Raw genomic sequence first — 17,719 nt, 5'->3', positions numbered from 1 at the left:
CCTAAATAGCTAGTGAGAGGTATGAGGTATTCTAAAAGCATAAAAATTGTACACCTGTGAAATGAAATGCTTTCACATGTGATCTTCTGTGTTTATTGTCCTGTGCATAAAGTTGCACCTTGTGTTTGAAGGTTTAAATTATTTCAGGCTTGCATGGAGGCAGAAATTTCTGAGTGACTTTTATACATTTCTTAAGACTCTGCACTGTCAGGATGGCCGAGTGGTCTAAGGCGCTGTATTTAGGCCGCAGTCTCCTCTGGAGGCGTGGGTTCGAATCCCACTTCTGACATGACTTTTGGAGATGTAATCTCCTTTTTCAGGTTAACATCTGATGGAAGTTGCATCTGTTGGTCTTCACCTGGGATGTGATTCCGTCCTCATCTAGTCAAGAGAGCTGGGGTTTCTCATATATTTCGGTTGTATAAAGTCTTGCTGACAAAGTGCAGTCCTTACTATATGAGCATAGGACCCATGTAAGAGCTCATCTGGAAGAGTCATGCTCTTGTATGCCCTGGCCAGACAGGCCATGCAAATATGGAAGAATGCCTAGCTTCTGGTAGACAGTTGGACTCCAGCACACTTACGGCAATTTCCTCAGGGCTGTGATCAGGGGCTGCTTAGATTTGCGTATTCCACCCTATGTTGTGACATTGAAATTCCTTGTTGAATTTGCTTTAGCTAGCCAAGAGGTGGCTGTTGACTCAATTTCAAAGCAGCTTTGGGCCTTTCAAGTAGCTGGTTAATAGCACTTTCTCTTTGTACGCCTTAAAGGTCTAAAGAGTTCTTCATAGGTACTGCTCTCTATGGATTGTTCAAAGATCTGTTAGAAATACTTATAATAGGATAAATAAATTGAGGGCATGCCTTTTCGGTACCCCACTTGCATGGCTGTCTGGCCTGTGGAAGGTTCCACAAATGCAAGTCAGGATGGCCGAGTGGTCTAAGGCGCTGCGTTCAGGTCGCAGTCTCTTCTGGAGGCGTGGGTTCAAATCCCACTTCTGACAATTGTGTGTTTACTCTACTTTTTTCTTGGGAGAGAAAAAATCAGATCATTTCCCTCACATGGGCTTATATGGTTGTCTACTTGGAAAAGTGCAGTGAGTTTTTTTCTTGCTCTAGCCACTCATGACCTAAGATGTGTGCTTTTTTTGGTTCACAATATCTTTCCCTCTCTGTAGATGATCAAGCAAATGTGGTCAGGATGGCCGAGTGGTCTAAGGCGCTGCGTTAAGTCCGCAGTCTCTCCTGGAGGCGTGGGTTCGAATCCCACTTCTGACAAAACTTTAAGTCCATTTTGTCTCTGAGTTCTTTTAGAATCTCAGCTAAAAATTGGCAGTGCATATAATATCTGAATAAGTAACAAACTTCAGTTTCAACTGCAAATTAATTTGCCCAATTCTGTCTTCAAGCTCGTATAATATTCTTCTAGCACTCGTGGTGTTTTATGTGTTTTTTGGGGGGTGCTTAAAAAGTCCCTTTTATTAATGAAATGGGTTACATTCAGTCTTGTGATATTTTTGGTTTCCAATAAGTAGATTGTTAATTTTATGTAACCTCATTTTCTAATGCTCCATTCAAGAGATGTTTCCACTATGAAATGCAGAGCAAGGGGAAAGAGCACAAGTGATAGAGCGAGTGAGTGAGAAGGGGTGTTGAGGAAGGAGAGAATGAAACAAAGACAGAGTGAGTGAACGGCAGGTAGGCCTAGAAGAGGAGACTAGAAGTGAAGGCGACATACTTTTCCATGCTTTTGACCTCCCACCCATCCCAAACCGACCACAAACGTACCATCTATGCAACGTTGGTATGCAGAAATTCACGCCTCAGCCAGTGAGGGTAAGTCCCAGGCCAGGGGCTAGAGAGCAAAAGACTGCATGTGCTCAGACGTTCCCTGCTAGGGACAGTTGATCTGAAACAAGGTCTGCTCTCTTGTATCCAGCAAGGATCTAAAAATCCTGCATGAATCTGCAAGGCACAATGACAGCATACATTTGCATAATATGCCCCACCTTCTGCCTTCCTACTTCCTGTGCAGTAGTTGTTTGTGTAGAGAGAGAGGTCGCAGGCAAGGTAATTTTGTGAGTAGGATACAGGACCCTAAATAGCTAGTGAGAGGTATGAGGTATTCTAAAAGCATAAAAATTGTACACCTGTGAAATGAAATGCTTTCACATGTGATCTACTGTGTTTATTGTCCTGTGCATAAAGTTGCACCTTGTGTTTGAAGGTTTAAATTATTTCAGGCTTGCATGGAGGCAGAAATTTCTGAGTGACTTTTATACATTTCTTAAGACTCTGCACTGTCAGGATGGCCGAGTGGTCTAAGGCGCTGTGTTTAGGCCGCAGTCTCCTCTGGAGGCGTGGGTTCGAATCCCACTTCTGACATGACTTTTGGAGATGTAATCTCCTTTTTCAGGTTAACATCTGATGGAAGTTGCATCTGTTGGTCTTCACCTGGGATGTGATTCCGTCCTCATCTAGTCAAGAGAGCTGGGGTTTCTCATATATTTCGGTTGTATAAAGTCTTGCTGACAAAGTGCAGTCCTTACTATATGAGCATAGGACCCATGTAAGAGCTCATCTGGAAGAGTCATGCTCTTGTATGCCCTGGCCAGACAGGCCATGCAAATATGGAAGAATGCCTAGCATCTGGTAGACAGTTGGACTCCAGCACACTTACGGCAATTTCCTCAGGGCTGTGATCAGGGGCTGCTTAGATTTGCGTATTTCACCTTATGTTGTGACATTGAAATTCCTTGTTGAATTTGCTTTAGCTAGCCAAGAGGTGGCTGTTGACTCAATTTCAAAGCAGCTTTGTTCCGTTCAAGTGGCTGGTTAATAGCACTTTCTCTTTGTACGCCTTAAAGGTCTAAAGAGTTCTTCATAGGTACTGCTCTCTATGGATTGTTCAAAGATCTGTTGGAAGTACTTATAATAGGATAAATAAATTGAGGGCATGCCTTTTCGGTACCCCACTTGCATGGCTGTCTGGCCTGTGGAAGGTTCCACAAATGCAAGTCAGGATGGCCGAGTGGTCTAAGGCGCTGCGTTCAGGTCGCAGTCTCTTCTGGAGGCGTGGGTTCAAATCCCACTTCTGACAATTGTGTGTTTACTCTACTTTTTTCTTGAGAGAGAAAAAATCTGATCATTTCCCTCACATGGGCTTATATGGTTGTCTACTTGGAAAAGTGCAGTGAGTTTTTTTCTTGCTCTAGCCACTCATGACCTAAGATGTGTGCTTTTTTTGGTTCACAATATCTTTCCCTCTCTGTAGATGATCAAGCAAATGTGGTCAGGATGGCCGAGTGGTCTAAGGCGCTGCGTTAAGGCCGCAGTCTCTCCTGGAGGCGTGGGTTCGAATCCCACTTCTGACAAAACTTTAAGTCTATTTTGTCTCTGAGTTCTTTTAGAATCTCAGCTAAAAATTGGCAGTGCATATAATATCTGAATAAGTAACAAACTTCAGTTTCAACTGCAAATTAATTTGCCCAATTCTGTCTTCAAGCTCGTATAATATTCTTCTAGCACTCGTGGTGTTTTATGTGTTTTTTGGGGGGTGCTTAAAAAGTCCCTTTTATTAATGATATGGGTTACATTCAGTCTTGTGATATTTTTGGTTTCCAATAAGTAGATTGTTAATTTTATGTAACCTCATTTTCTAATGCTCCATTCAAGAGATGTTTCCACTATGAAATGCAGAGCAAGGGGAAAGAGCACAAGTGATAGAGCGAGTGAGTGAGAAGGGGTGTTGAGGAAGGAGAGAATGAAACAAAGACAGAGTGAGTGAACGGCAGGTAGGCCTAGAAGAGGAGACTAGAAGTGAAGGCGACATACTTTTCCCTGCTTTTGACCTCCCACCCATCCCAAACCGACCACAAACGTACCATCTATGCAACGTTGGTATGCAGAAATTCACGCCTCAGCCAGTGAGGGTAAGTCCCAGGCCAGGGGCTAGAGAGCAAAAGACTGCATGTGCTCAGACGTTCCCTGCTAGGGACAGTTGATCTGAAACAAGGTCTGCTCTCTTGTATCCAGCAAGGATCTAGAAATCCTGCATGAATCTGCAAGGCACAATGACAGCATACATTTGCATAATATGCCCCACCTTCTGCCTTCCTACTTCCTGTGCAGTAGTTGTTTGTGTAGAGAGAGAGGTCACAGGCAAGGTAATTTTGTGAGTAGGATACAGGACCCTAAATAGCTGGTGAGAGGTATGAGGTATTTTAAAAGCATAAAAATTGTACACCTGTGAAATGAAATGCTTTCACATGTGATCTTCTGTGTTTATTGTCCTGTGCATAAAGTTGCACCTTGTGTTTGAAGGTTTAAATTATTTCAGGCTTGCATGGAGGCAGAAATTTCTGAGTGACTTTTATACATTTCTTAAGACTCTGCACTGTCAGGATGGCCGAGTGGTCTAAGGCGCTGTGTTTAGGCCGCAGTATCCTCTGGAGGTGTGGGTTCGAATCCCACTTCTGACATGACTTTTGGAGATGTAATCTCCTTTTTCAGGTTAACATCTGATGGAAGTTGCATCTGTTGGTCTTCACCTGGGATGTGATTCCGTCCTCATCTAGTCAAGAGAGCTGGGGTTTCTCATATATTTCGGTTGTATAAAGTCTTGCTGACAAAGTGCAGTCCTTACTATATGAGCATAGGACCCATGTAAGAGCTCATCTGGAAGAGTCATGCTCTTGTATGCCCTGGCCAGACAGGCCATGCAAATATGGAAGAATGCCTAGCATCTGGTAGACAGTTGGACTCCAGCGCACTTACGGCAATTTCCTCAGGGCTGTGATCAGGGGCTGCTTAGATTTGCGTATTCCACCCTATGTTGTGACATTGAAATTCCTTGTTGAATTTGCTTTAGCTAGCCAAGAGGTGGCTGTTGACTCAATTTCAAAGCAGCTTTGGGCCTTTCAAGTGGCTGGTTAATAGCACTTTCTCTTTGTACGCCTTAAAGGTCTAAAGAGTTCTTCATAGGTACTGCTCTCTATGGATTGTTCAAAGATCTGTTGGAAGTACTTATAATAGGATAAATAAATTGAGGGCATGCCTTTTCGGTACCCCACTTGCATGGCTGTCTGGCCTGTGGAAGGTTCCACAAATGCAAGTCAGGATGGCCTAGTGGTCTAAGGCGCTGCGTTCAGGTCGCAGTCTCTTCTGGAGGCGTGGGTTCAAATCCCACTTCTGACAATTGTGTGTTTACTCTACTTTTTTCTTGGGAGAGAAAAAATCAGATCATTTCCCTCACACGGGCTTATATGGTTGTCTACTTGGAAAAGTGCAGTGAGTTTTTTTCTTGCTCTAGCCACTCATGACCTAAGTTGTGTGCTTTTTTTGGTTCACAATATCTTTCCCTCTCTGTAGATGATCAAGCAAATGTGGTCAGGATGGCCGAGTGTTCTAAGGGGCTGCGTTAAGGCCGCAGTCTCTCCTGGAGGCGTGGGTTCGAATCCCACTTCTGACAAAACTTTAAGTCCATTTTGTCTCTGAGTTCTTTTAGAATCTCAGCTAAAAATTGGCAGTGCATATAATATCTGAATAAGTAACAAACTTCAGTTTCAACTGCAAATTAATTTGCCCAATTCTGTCTTCAAGCTCGTATAATATTCTTCTAGCACTCGTGGTGTTTTATGTGTTTTTTGGGGGGTGCTTAAAAAGTCCCTTTTATTAATGAAATGGGTTACATTCAGTCTTGTGATATTTTTGGTTTCCAATAAGTAGATTGTTAATTTTATGTAACCTCATTTTCTAATGCTCCATTCAAGAGATGTTTCCACTATGAAATGCAGAGCAAGGGGAAAGAGCACAAGTGATAGAGCGAGTGAGTGAGAAGGGGTGTTGAGGAAGGAGAGAATGAAACAAAGACAGAGTAAGTGAACGGCAGGTAGGCCTAGAAGAGGAGACTAGAAGTGAAGGCGACATACTTTTCCCTGCTTTTGACCTCCCACCCATCCCAAACCGACCACAAACGTACCATCTATGCAACGTTGGTATGCAGAAATTCACGCCTCAGCCAGTGAGGGTAAGTCCCAGGCCAGGGGCTAGAGAGCAAAAGACTGCATGTGCTCAGACGTTCTCTGCTAGGGACAGTTGATCTGAAACAAGGTCTGCTCTCTTGTATCCAGCAAGGATCTAGAAATCCTGCATGAATCTGCAAGGCACAATGACAGCATACATTTGCATAATATGCCCCACCTTCTGCCTTCCTACTTCCTGTGCAGTAGTTGTTTGTGTAGAGAGAGAGGTCGCAGGCAAGGTAATTTTGTGAGTAGGATACAGGACCCTAAATAGCTGGTGAGAGGTATGAGGTATTCTAAAAGCATAAAAATTGTACACCTGTGAAATGAAATGCTTTCACATGTGATCTTCTGTGTTTATTGTCCTGTGCATAAAGTTGCACCTTGTGTTTGAAGGTTTAAATTATTTCAGGCTTGCATGGAGGCAGAAATTTCTGAGTGACTTTTATACATTTCTTAAGACTCTGCACTGTCAGGATGGCCGAGTGGTCTAAGGCGCTGTGTTTAGTCTGCAGTCTCCTCTGGAGGCGTGGGTTCGAATCCCACTTCTGACATGACTTTTGGAGATGTAATCTCCTTTTTCAGGTTAACATCTGATGGAAGTTGCATCTGTTGGTCTTCACCTGGGATGTGATTCCGTCCTCATCTAGTCAAGAGAGCTGGGGTTTCTCATATATTTCGGTTGTATAAAGTCTTGCTGACAAAGTGCAGTCCTTACTATATGAGCATAGGACCCATGTAAGAGCTCATCTGGAAGAGTCATGCTCTTGTATGCCCTGGCCAGACAGGCCATGCAAATATGGAAGAATGCCTAGCATCTGGTAGACAGTTGGACTCCAGCACACTTACGGCAATTTCCTCAGGGCTGTGATCAGGGGCTGCTTAGATTTGCGTATTCCACCCTATGTTGTGACATTGAAATTCCTTGTTGAATTTGCTTTAGCTAGCCAAGAGGTGGCTGTTGACTCAATTTCAAAGCAGCTTTGGGCCTTTCAAGTGGCTGGTTAATAGCACTTTCTCTTTGTACGCCTTAAAGGTCTAAAGAGTTCTTCATAGGTACTGCTCTCTATGGATTGTTCAAAGATCTGTTGGAAGTACTTATAATAGGATAAATAAATTGAGGGCATGCCTTTTCGGTACCCCACTTGCATGGCTGTCTGGCCTGTGGAAGGTTCCACAAATGCAAGTCAGGATGGCCGAGTGGTCTAAGGCGCTGTGTTCAGGTCGCAGTCTCCTCTGGAGGCGTGGGTTCAAATCCCACTTCTGACAATTGTGTGTTTACTCTACTTTTTTCTTGAGAGAGAAAAAATCTGATCATTTCCCTCACATGGGCTTATATGGTTGTCTACTTGGAAAAGTGCAGTGAGTTTTTTTCTTGCTCTAGCCACTCATGACCTAAGATGTGTGCTTTTTTTGGTTCACAATATCTTTCCCTCTCTGTAGATGATCAAGCAAATGTGGTCAGGATGGCCGAGTGGTCTAAGGCGCTGCGTTAAGGCCGCAGTCTCTCCTGGAGGCGTGGGTTCGAATCCCACTTCTGACAAAACTTTAAGTCCATTTTGTCTCTGAGTTCTTTTAGAATCTCAGCTAAAAATTGGCAGTGCATGTAATATCTGAATAAGTAACAAACTTCAGTTTCAACTGCAAATTAATTTGCCCAATTCTGTCTTCAAGCTCGTATAATATTCTTCTAGCACTCGTGGTGTTTTATGTGTTTTTTGGGGGGGGCTTAAAAAGTCCCTTTTATTAATGAAATGGGTTACATTCAGTCTTGTGATATTTTTGGTTTCCAATAAGTAGATTGCTAATTTTATGTAACCTCATTTTCTAATGCTCCATTCAAGAGATGTTTCCACTATGAAATGCAGAGCAAGGGGAAAGAGCACAAGTGATAGAGCGAGTGAGTGAGAAGGGGTGTTGAGGAAGGAGAGAATGAAACAAAGACAGAGTGAGTGAACGGCAGGTAGGCCTAGAAGAGGAGACTAGAAGTGAAGGCGACATACTTTTCCATGCTTTTGACCTCCCACCCATCCCAAACCGACCACAAACGTACCATCTATGCAACGTTGGTATGCAGAAATTCACGCCTCAGCCAGTGAGGGTAAGTCCCAGGCCAGGGGCTAGAGAGCAAAAGACTGCATGTGCTCAGACGTTCCCTGCTAGGGACAGTTGATCTGAAACAAGGTCTGCTCTCTTGTATCCAGCAAGGATCTAGAAATCCTGCATGAATCTGCAAGGCACAATGACAGCATACATTTGCATAATATGCCCCACCTTCTGCCTTCCTACTTCCTGTGCAGTAGTTGTTTGTGTAGAGAGAGAGGTCGCAGGCAAGGTAATTTTGTGAGTAGGATACAGGACCCTAAATAGCTGGTGAGAGGTATGAGGTATTTTAAAAGCATAAAAATTGTACACCTGTGAAATGAAATGCTTTCACATGTGATCTTCTGTGTTTATTGTCCTGTGCATAAAGTTGCACCTTGTGTTTGAAGGTTTAAATTATTTCAGGCTTGCATGGAGGCAGAAATTTCTGAGTGACTTTTATACATTTCTTAAGACTCTGCACTGTCAGGATGGCTGAGTGGTCTAAGGCGCTGTGTTTAGGCCGCAGTCTACTCTGGAGGCGTGGGTTCGAATCCCACTTTTGGAGATGTAATCTCCTTTTTCAGGTTAACATCTGATGGAAGTTGCATCTGTTGGTCTTCACCTGGGATGTGATTCCGTCCTCATCTAGTCAAGAGAGCTGGGGTTTCTCATATATTTCGGTTGTATAATGTCTTGCTGACAAAGTGCAGTCCTTACTATATGAGCATAGGACCCATGTAAGAGCTCATCTGGAAGAGTCATGCTCTTGTATGCCCTGGCCAGACAGGCCATGCAAATATGGAAGAATGCCTAGCATCTGGTAGACAGTTGGACTCCAGCACACTTACGGCAATTTCCTCAGGGCTGTGATCAGGGGCTGCTTAGATTTGCGTATTCCACCCTATGTTGTGACATTGAAATTCCTTGTTGAATTTGCTTTAGCTAGCCAAGAGGTGGCTGTTGACTCAATTTCAAAGCAGCTTTGGGCCTTTCAAGTGGCTGGTTAATAGCACTTTCTCTTTGTACGCCTTAAAGGTCTAAAGAGTTCTTCATAGGTACTGCTCTCTATGGATTGTTCAAAGATCTGTTGGAAGTACTTATAATAGGATAAATAAATTGAGGGCATGCCTTTTCGGTACCCCACTTGCATGGCTGTCTGGCCTGTGGAAGGTTCCACAAATGCAAGTCAGGATGGCCTAGTGGTCTAAGGCGCTGCGTTCAGGTCGCAGTCTCTTCTGGAGGCGTGGGTTCAAATCCCACTTCTGACAATTGTGTGTTTACTCTACTTTTTTCTTGGGAGAGAAAAAATCAGATCATTTCCCTCACATGGGCTTATATGGTTGTCTACTTGGAAAAGTGCAGTGAGTTTTTTTCTTGCTCTAGCCACTCATGACCTAAGTTGTGTGCTTTTTTTGGTTCACAATATCTTTCCCTCTCTGTAGATGATCAAGCAAATGTGGTCAGGATGGCCGAGTGTTCTAAGGGGCTGCGTTAAGGCCGCAGTCTCTCCTGGAGGCGTGGGTTCGAATCCCACTTCTGACAAAACTTTAAGTCCATTTTGTCTCTGAGTTCTTTTAGAATCTCAGCTAAAAATTGGCAGTGCATATAATATCTGAATAAGTAACAAACTTCAGTTTCAACTGCAAATTAATTTGCCCAATTCTGTCTTCAAGCTCGTATAATATTCTTCTAGCACTCGTGGTGTTTTATGTGTTTTTTGGGGGGTGCTTAAAAAGTCCCTTTTATTAATGAAATGGGTTACATTCAGTCTTGTGATATTTTTGGTTTCCAATAAGTAGATTGCTAATTTTATGTAACCTCATTTTCTAATGCTCCATTCAAGAGATGTTTCCACTATGAAATGCAGAGCAAGGGGAAAGAGCACAAGTGATAGAGCGAGTGAGTGAGAAGGGGTGTTGAGGAAGGAGAGAATGAAACAAAGACAGAGTGAGTGAACGGCAGGTAGGCCTAGAAGAGGAGACTAGAAGTGAAGGCGACATACTTTTCCATGCTTTTGACCTCCCACCCATCCCAAACCGACCACAAACGTACCATCTATGCAACGTTGGTATGCAGAAATTCACGCCTCAGCCAGTGAGGGTAAGTCCCAGGCCAGGGGCTAGAGAGCAAAAGACTGCATGTGCTCAGACGTTCCCTGCTAGGGACAGTTGATGTATGTATGTATGTATGTATGTATAACACACTTGTAAAGCGCTTGCTGTCACCCAACGGGCATCCTGGCGCTGAGATCTAACAGGTCCTGAAGCACAATCAAGAGAGGGATCAGAGAGGAATTATCCTAGCCTGGGGAATAAATGAGTTTTTAAAAGTTTTTTAAAAGAAAGGAGGTCTCCCACACATCTAAGCGATAGTGGCAAGTCGTTCCACAATTTGGCTGCCGTGAAACCAAAAGAACGGCCACCCATTCGCTTTCTCTGGAATTTGGGAACAACCGCCAAATAGGCGGAGGCGGACCGGAGAGCTCTAGCGGGGATGTACCATGTGAACATCTCCCGCAGGGGCAACGGTCCCGAATCATGTAGGGCCCGAAAAACCAAACAGAGCGCCTTAAATTCAATCCGTTGAAGGATAGGAAGCCAGTGTAAATCTCTGAGAGCTGCGGAGGAGGAATCAAAGCGGCGTCGGGAGAGTGCTAACTTAGCCGCAAAGTTCTGCACTCTTTGCAACTTACCTATCGCCGTGGCAGGTGCCCCCAGAAGTAGTGCATTGCAGTAATCCAGTCTGCTAAGGATAATGCTGCGCACTACTTCTGGTCTGGCATTGGCAGGGAGCAAAGGAAGAATCTTCCTGAGAGAGCGCAAAAGGCCCATGCAGGTGGATACTGTTTTATCAATGAAACCGTCCAGTTGAAGACTTGGTTCCATTGTCACACCTAGATTCCGAACCGAGGTTGCTACTGCCGCCGTGCCCTGAAAGGAAGAAGGCCAAAAGTCCTGTGGCAAAGATCGAGGGACCCGGTCCACTGAGCAGTGTAACACCTCTGTCTTAGTGCTGTTAAATTGCAGCGAGTTGTTGCTCAGCCATGTTGCCGTGGTGACCATGCAATGGTGAAAGGTCTCCAAAGACACCGCATTCTCCCCTTCAAGGGAGAAGATGAGCTGGGTGTCATCAGCGTAGTTGGTGACTGAGATGCCAAATGTTTTTATTAACTTGATCAGGGGGCGGAGGTAAAGATTAAAGAGGATGGGGCTGATGGCCGAGCCCTGGGGTACTCCCTGACCAACCCTCTTTACGGTGGATTTATAGGGGGGGAGGGCAACCACCTGGTGTCTATTGGCCAGGTATGAAACCAGCCAATCCCGGGCGGTGCCCGTCACCCCCACCTCCTCCAATCTCCTGATCAGGATGGCGTGGCTGACCGTATCGAACGCTGCCGACATGTCGAGCAGCACTAGAAAGGCTGCTCGTCCATGGTCGGCACGCGAACGGAGGTCGCTCAAGACAGTCACCAATGCTGTTTCGGTTCCATGCGCTGGTCTGAAACCAAACTGCGCCGCGTCCAGACACTGGTTACCTTCCAAGAAACTGGACAGGTGTCTTGTGACCAGTTTTTCCAAGATCTTGATCGGAAAGGGAAGTAACGATATCGGTCTGTAATTGGCGGGACAGAGGGGATCCAGTGAATCTTTTTTCAGTAAAGGGGAAACCACTGCTAATTTCCAGCTTTCCGGGACCTGGGCCGAGCTCAGAGATTGGCAACAGATTGCGTGGAGAGGAGAGTATAACTCTTCTCGAAAAGCTTTCCAGATTTTGTGTGGGATTACATCCAGAGGGGACCCAGAGGAAACACTATCTGCTAAGGCACCAAACTCCGCAAAGGATGGGAGCGGGAAGCTTTCCAGCCTGACTTTCCCAGCCTCCAACTCCAATGAAGGAGTAGGAGCAGCCTCAGGTGTCATAGGATTTAGGTTGCTCAAGATGGTCGTGATCTTATCCTCAAAGGCCTTAGCCAAGGAGTCACATAATAGCTGAGAGGCTGGGATAGCGGTAGTAGCACAGGCTGGTCGTGACAGCTCGTTGACAATTTTGAACAAAGTTTGTGCTTTGTTTGAGGCTGACAATAAAGTTTCCTCCAAATACCTCGCTTTAGCAAGCTTAATCTGCGCTTTATATGTTGCTAGTTCCTGTTTGAAGAGGGTTTTATCCGATGACAGATAATATCTCCTCCATCTCCGCTCCGCCTGTTTGCACTGTTGTTTAAGATGTAAGAGTTCCTTCGAGAACCATGGCATGGCAGTTTTAGTTCTGTCACGTGTTTTCCTTAGCGGAGCTAGACTATCCAAGGTGGTCTTAATTTGCTGGGTGAGTGCACTCAGACTTTCATCCACATCACCTGCCAGCTGAAAACCCTCACCAAGCAGTTTTGGAAGGGTAGTACCTCTCAGAAGTCTAGACCATTGCCTCCCTATCCGAGTCGTTCCCGTACTAGTTTTGGAGCAGCCCGTCGGGAGAGCCACCGAAAAAAGGACAAGGGCATGGTCCGTCCAACACTGCGGGAGAATGCTGCCAACCTTCACCTGCCCGGCATCGGCAAATACCAAATCCAAAACATGACCCATCCGATGAGTCTTAGATAGAACCAGCTGTTCTAGGTTGATACTACTACAAGCCTGTGTAAGATAAGTAAAGGCTGAGTCTGTGGGTCCATCTGGCCATAAGTTGAAATCCCCCAGTACCATTAATCTGGCATGGGAGCATGAAAGATCATAGATTAGATCAGTAAGATCTGACACTGCCGCTGTGCCGCCAGCCGGCGGTCTATAGCACAGAAGACCAGTTAGCAGTACCCCACTCTGTCCCTTCATAGAAAAACCCATAAGTTCATAGTCCTTAATTTGATGGATCTCTAACAGGGAGAAGTCCAATGAGTCTCTATAAATCAATCCTACCCCTCCTCCTCTGGCCCCAACCCGAGGGTTGTGCCTGATCTTATACCCTGGGGGGCAGGCTTGTCCCAATTCTATGCTACTATCTGTCCTCGTCCATGTTTCGGTCATAAATAGGACGTCTAACTCATGTTGTTCGATGAGTAGTGATATTTCTGTATGATGCCTGCATAACGATCTCACATTCAGCAGGCCACAATTCAAAGAATTGAGAGAGCTGGTAGTAACAGATAGAGGAGTGTCTCCTGAGGAGACACTCCTCCTTGATCTGAAACAAGGTCTGCTCTCTTGTATCCAGCAAGGATCTAGAAATCCTGCATGAATCTGCAAGGCACAATGACAGCATACATTTGCATAATATGCCCCACCTTCTGCCTTCCTACTTCCTGTGCAGTAGTTGTTTGTGTAGAGAGAGAGGTCGCAGGCAAGGTAATTTTGTGAGTAGGATACAGGACCCTAAATAGCTGGTGAGAGGTATGAGGTATTTTAAAAGCATAAAAATTGTACACCTGTGAAATGAAATGCTTTCACATGTGATCTTCTGTGTTTATTGTCCTGTGCATAAAGTTGCACCTTGTGTTTGAAGGTTTAAATTATTTCAGGCTTGCATGGAGGCAGAAATTTCTGAGTGACTTTTATACATTTCTTAAGACTCTGCACTGTCAGGATGGCTGAGTGGTCTAAGGCGCTGTGTTTAGGCCGCAGTCTCCTCTGGAGGCGTGGGTTCGAATCCCACTTTTGGAGATGTAATCTCCTTTTTCAGGTTAACATCTGATGGAAGTTGCATCTGTTGGTCTTCACCTGGGATGTGATTCCGTCCTCATCTAGTCAAGAGAGCTGGGGTTTCTCATATATTTCGGTTGTATAAAGTCTTGCTGACAAAGTGCAGTCCTTACTATATGAGCATAGGACCCATGTAAGAGCTCATCTGGAAGAGTCATGCTCTTGTATGCCCTGGCCAGACAGGCCATGCAAATATGGAAGAATGCCTAGCATCTGATAGACAGTTGGACTCCAGCACACTTACGGCAATTTCCTCAGGGCTGTGATCAGGGGCTGCTTAGATTTGCGTATTCCACCCTATGTTGTGACATTGAAATTCCTTGTTGAATTTGCTTTAGCTAGCCAAGAGGTGGCTGTTGACTCAATTTCAAAGCAGCTTTGGGCCTTTCAAGTGGCTGGTTAATAGCACTTTCTCTTTGTACGCCTTAAAGGTCTAAAGAGTTCTTCATAGGTACTGCTCTCTATGGATTGTTCAAAGATCTGTTGGAAGTACTTATAATAGGATAAATAAATTGAGGGCATGCCTTTTCGGTACCCCACTTGCATGGCTGTCTGGCCTGTGGAAGGTACCACAAATGCAAGTCAGGATGGCCGAGTGGTCTAAGGCGCTGCGTTCAGGTCGCAGTCTCTTCTGGAGGCGTGGGTTCAAATCCCACTTCTGACAATTGTGTGTTTACTCTACTTTTTTCTTGAGAGAGAAAAAAATCTGATCATTTCCCTCACATGGGCTTATATGGTTGTCTACTTGGAAAAGTGCAGTGAGTTTTTTTCTTGCTCTAGCCTCTCATGACCTAAGATGAGTGCTTTTTTTGGTTCACAATATCTTTCCCTCTCTGTAGATGATCAAGCAAATGTGGTCAGGATGGCCGAGTGGTCTAAGGCGCTGCGTTAAGGCCGCAGTCTCTCCTGGAGGCGTGGGTTCGAATCCCACTTCTGACAAAACTTTAAGTCCATTTTGTCTCTGAGTTCTTTTAGAATCTCAGCTAAAAATTGGCAGTGCATATAATATCTGAATAAGTAACAAACTTCAGTTTCAACTGCAAATTAATTTGCCCAATTCTGTCTTCAAGCTCGTATAATATTCTTCTAGCACTCGTGGTGTTTTATGGGGGGTGCTTAAAAAGTCCCTTTTATTAATGAAATGGGTTACATTCAGTCTTGTGATATTTTTGGTTTCCAATAAGTAGATTGTTAATTTTATGTAACCTCATTTTCTAATGCTCCATTCAAGAGATGTTTCCACTATGAAATGCAGAGCAAGGGGAAAGAGCACAAGTGATAGAGCGAGTGAGTGAGAAGGGGTGTTGAGGAAGGAGAGAATGAAACAAAGACAGAGTGAGTGAACGGCAGGTAGGCCTAGAAGAGGAGACTAGAAGTGAAGGCGACATACTTTTCCCTGCTTTTGACCTCCCACCCATCCCAAACCGACCACAAACGTACCATCTATGCAACGTTGGTATGCAGAAATTCACGCCTCAGCCAGTGAGGGTAAGTCCCAGGCCAGGGGCTAGAGAGCAAAAGACTGCATGTGCTCAGACGTTCCCTGCTAGGGACAGTTGATCTGAAACAAGGTCTGCTCTCTTGTATCCAGCAAGGATCTATAAATCCTGCATGAATCTGCAAGGCACAATGACAGCATACATTTGCATAATATGCCCCACCTTCTGCCTTCCTACTTCCTGTGCAGTAGTTGTTTGTGTAGAGAGAGAGGTCGCAGGCAAGGTAATTTTGTGAGTAGGATACAGGACCCTAAATAGCTGGTGAGAGGTATGAGGTATTCTAAATGCATAAAAATTGTACACCTGTGAAATGAAATGCTTTCACATGTGATCTTCTGTGTTTATTGTCCTGTGCATAAAGTTGCACCTTGTGTTTGAAGGTTTAAATTATTTCAGGCTTGCATGGAGGCAGAAATTTCTGAGTGACTTTTATACATTTCTTAAGACTCTGCACTGTCAGGATGGCCGAGTGGTCTAAGGCGCTGTGTTTAGGCCGCAGTCTCCTCTGGAGGCGTGGGTTCGAATCCCACTTCTGACATGACTTTTGGAGATGTAATCTCCTTTTTCAGGTTAACATCTGATGGAAGTTGCATCTGTTGGTCTTCACCTGGGATGTGATTCCGTCCTCATCTAGTCAAGAGAGCTGGGGTTTCTCATATATTTCGGTTGTATAAAGTCTTGCTGACAAAGTGCAGTCCTTACTATATGAGCATAGGACCCATGTAAGAGCTCATCTGGAAGAGTCATGCTCTTGTATGCCCTGGCCAGACAGGCCATGCAAATATGGAAGAATGCCTAGCATCTGGTAGACAGTTGGACTCCAGCACACTTACGGCAATTTCCTCAGGGCTGTGATCAGGGGCTGCTTAGATTTGCGTATTCCACCCTATGTTGTGACATTGAAATTCCTTGTTGAATTTGCTTTAGCTAGCCAAGAGGTGGCTGTTGACTCAATTTCAAAGCAGCTTTGGGCCTTTCAAGTGGCTGGTTAATAGCACTTTCTCTTTGTACGCCTTAAAGGTCTAAAGAGTTCTTCATAGGTACTGCTCTCTATGGATTGTTCAAAGATCTGTTGGAAGTACTTATAATAGGATAAATAAATTGAGGGCATGCCTTTTCGGTACCCCACTTGCATGGCTGTCTGGCCTGTGGAAGGTTTCACAAATGCAAGTCAGGATGGCCGAGTGGTCTAAGGCGCTGCGTTCAGGTCGCAGTCTCTTCTGGAGGCGTGAGTTCAAATCCCACTTCTGACAATTGTGTGTTTACTCTACTTTTTTCTTGGGAGAGAAAAAATCAGATCATTTCCCTCACATGGGCTTATATGGTTGTCTACTTGGAAAAGTGCAGTGAGTTTTTTTCTTGCTCTAGCCACTCATGACCTAAGTTGTGTGCTTTTTTTGGTTCACAATATCTTTCCCTCTCTGTAGATGATCAAGCAAATGTGGTCAGGATGGCCGAGTGGTCTAAGGCACTGCGTTAAGGCCGCAGTCTCTCCTGGAGGCGTGGGTTCGAATCCCACTTCTGACAAAACTTTAAGTCCATTTTGTCTCTGAGTTCTTTTAGAATCTCAGCTAAAAATTGGCAGTGCATATAATATCTGAATAAGTAACAAACTTCAGTTTCAACTGCAAATTAATTTGCCCAATTCTGTCTTCAAGCTCGTATAATATTCTTCTAGCACTCGTGGTGTTTTATGTGTTTTTTGGGGGGTGCTTAAAAAGTCCCTTTTATTAATGAAATGGGTTACATTCAGTCTTGTGATATTTTTGGTTTCCAATAAGTAGATTGTTAATTTTATGTAACCTCATTTTCTAATGCTCCATTCAAGAGATGTTTCCACTATGAAATGCAGAGCAAGGGGAAAGAGCACAAGTGATAGAGCGAGTGAGTGAGAAGGGGTGTTGAGGAAGGAGAGAATGAAACAAAGACAGAGTGAGTGAACGGCAGGTAGGCCTAGAAGAGGAGACTAGAAGTGAAGGCGACATACTTTTCCCTGCTTTTGACCTCCCACCCATCCCAAACCGACCACAAACGTACCATCTATGCAACGTTGGTATGCAGAAATTCACGCCTCAGCCAGTGAGGGTAAGTCCCAGGCCAGGGGCTAGAGAGCAAAAGACTGCATGTGCTCAGACGTTCCCTGCTAGGGACAGTTGATCTGAAACAAGGTCTGCTCTCTTGTATCCAGCAAGGATCTAGAAATCCTGCATGAATCTGTAAGGCACAATGACAGCATACATTTGCATAATATGCCCCACCTTCTGCCTTCCTACTTCCTGTGCAGTAGTTGTTTGTGTAGAGAGAGAGGTCGCAGGCAAGGTAATTTTGTGAGTAGGATACAGGACCCTAAATAGCTGGTGAAAGGTATGAGGTATTTTAAAAGCATAAAAATTGTACACCTGTGAAATGAAATGCTTTCACA

At 44.6% G+C, this 17,719-nt stretch overlaps 14 non-coding genes across 14 annotated transcripts; all 14 read left to right on the top strand.

Annotated features, from left to right (window-relative positions):
• Positions 1-206: 206 nt before the first annotated feature.
• On the top strand, positions 207-289 carry TRNAL-UAG (transfer RNA leucine (anticodon UAG)). Its single transcript has one exon. It is a non-coding gene; the product is annotated as a tRNA-Leu (tRNA).
• A 632-nt stretch (positions 290-921) lies between these two features.
• Positions 922-1,004, top strand: TRNAL-CAG (transfer RNA leucine (anticodon CAG)). The gene has a single exon. It is a non-coding gene; the product is annotated as a tRNA-Leu (tRNA).
• A 191-nt stretch (positions 1,005-1,195) lies between these two features.
• Positions 1,196-1,278, top strand: TRNAL-AAG (transfer RNA leucine (anticodon AAG)). The gene has a single exon. It is a non-coding gene; the product is annotated as a tRNA-Leu (tRNA).
• A 1,024-nt stretch (positions 1,279-2,302) lies between these two features.
• TRNAL-UAG (transfer RNA leucine (anticodon UAG)) lies at positions 2,303-2,385 on the top strand. The gene has a single exon. It is a non-coding gene; the product is annotated as a tRNA-Leu (tRNA).
• A 632-nt stretch (positions 2,386-3,017) lies between these two features.
• Positions 3,018-3,100, top strand: TRNAL-CAG (transfer RNA leucine (anticodon CAG)). The gene has a single exon. It is a non-coding gene; the product is annotated as a tRNA-Leu (tRNA).
• A 191-nt stretch (positions 3,101-3,291) lies between these two features.
• Positions 3,292-3,374, top strand: TRNAL-AAG (transfer RNA leucine (anticodon AAG)). Its single transcript has one exon. It is a non-coding gene; the product is annotated as a tRNA-Leu (tRNA).
• A 1,739-nt stretch (positions 3,375-5,113) lies between these two features.
• Positions 5,114-5,196, top strand: TRNAL-CAG (transfer RNA leucine (anticodon CAG)). The gene has a single exon. It is a non-coding gene; the product is annotated as a tRNA-Leu (tRNA).
• Positions 5,197-7,209: 2,013 nt separating this feature from the next.
• On the top strand, positions 7,210-7,292 carry TRNAL-CAG (transfer RNA leucine (anticodon CAG)). Its single transcript has one exon. It is a non-coding gene; the product is annotated as a tRNA-Leu (tRNA).
• A 191-nt stretch (positions 7,293-7,483) lies between these two features.
• Positions 7,484-7,566, top strand: TRNAL-AAG (transfer RNA leucine (anticodon AAG)). The gene has a single exon. It is a non-coding gene; the product is annotated as a tRNA-Leu (tRNA).
• A 1,727-nt stretch (positions 7,567-9,293) lies between these two features.
• Positions 9,294-9,376, top strand: TRNAL-CAG (transfer RNA leucine (anticodon CAG)). Its single transcript has one exon. It is a non-coding gene; the product is annotated as a tRNA-Leu (tRNA).
• A 5,003-nt stretch (positions 9,377-14,379) lies between these two features.
• Positions 14,380-14,462, top strand: TRNAL-CAG (transfer RNA leucine (anticodon CAG)). The gene has a single exon. It is a non-coding gene; the product is annotated as a tRNA-Leu (tRNA).
• Positions 14,463-14,654: 192 nt separating this feature from the next.
• On the top strand, positions 14,655-14,737 carry TRNAL-AAG (transfer RNA leucine (anticodon AAG)). Its single transcript has one exon. It is a non-coding gene; the product is annotated as a tRNA-Leu (tRNA).
• A 1,015-nt stretch (positions 14,738-15,752) lies between these two features.
• Positions 15,753-15,835, top strand: TRNAL-UAG (transfer RNA leucine (anticodon UAG)). Its single transcript has one exon. It is a non-coding gene; the product is annotated as a tRNA-Leu (tRNA).
• A 906-nt stretch (positions 15,836-16,741) lies between these two features.
• TRNAL-AAG (transfer RNA leucine (anticodon AAG)) lies at positions 16,742-16,824 on the top strand. Its single transcript has one exon. It is a non-coding gene; the product is annotated as a tRNA-Leu (tRNA).
• Positions 16,825-17,719: the final 895 nt, after the last annotated feature.

Source organism: Lissotriton vulgaris, chromosome 8 (genome assembly GCF_964263255.1).
Source record: "Lissotriton vulgaris chromosome 8, aLisVul1.2, whole genome shotgun sequence".
Lineage (NCBI taxonomy): Eukaryota > Metazoa > Chordata > Amphibia > Caudata > Salamandridae > Lissotriton > Lissotriton vulgaris.
This window is presented reverse-complemented; position numbering and strand designations above follow the sequence as displayed.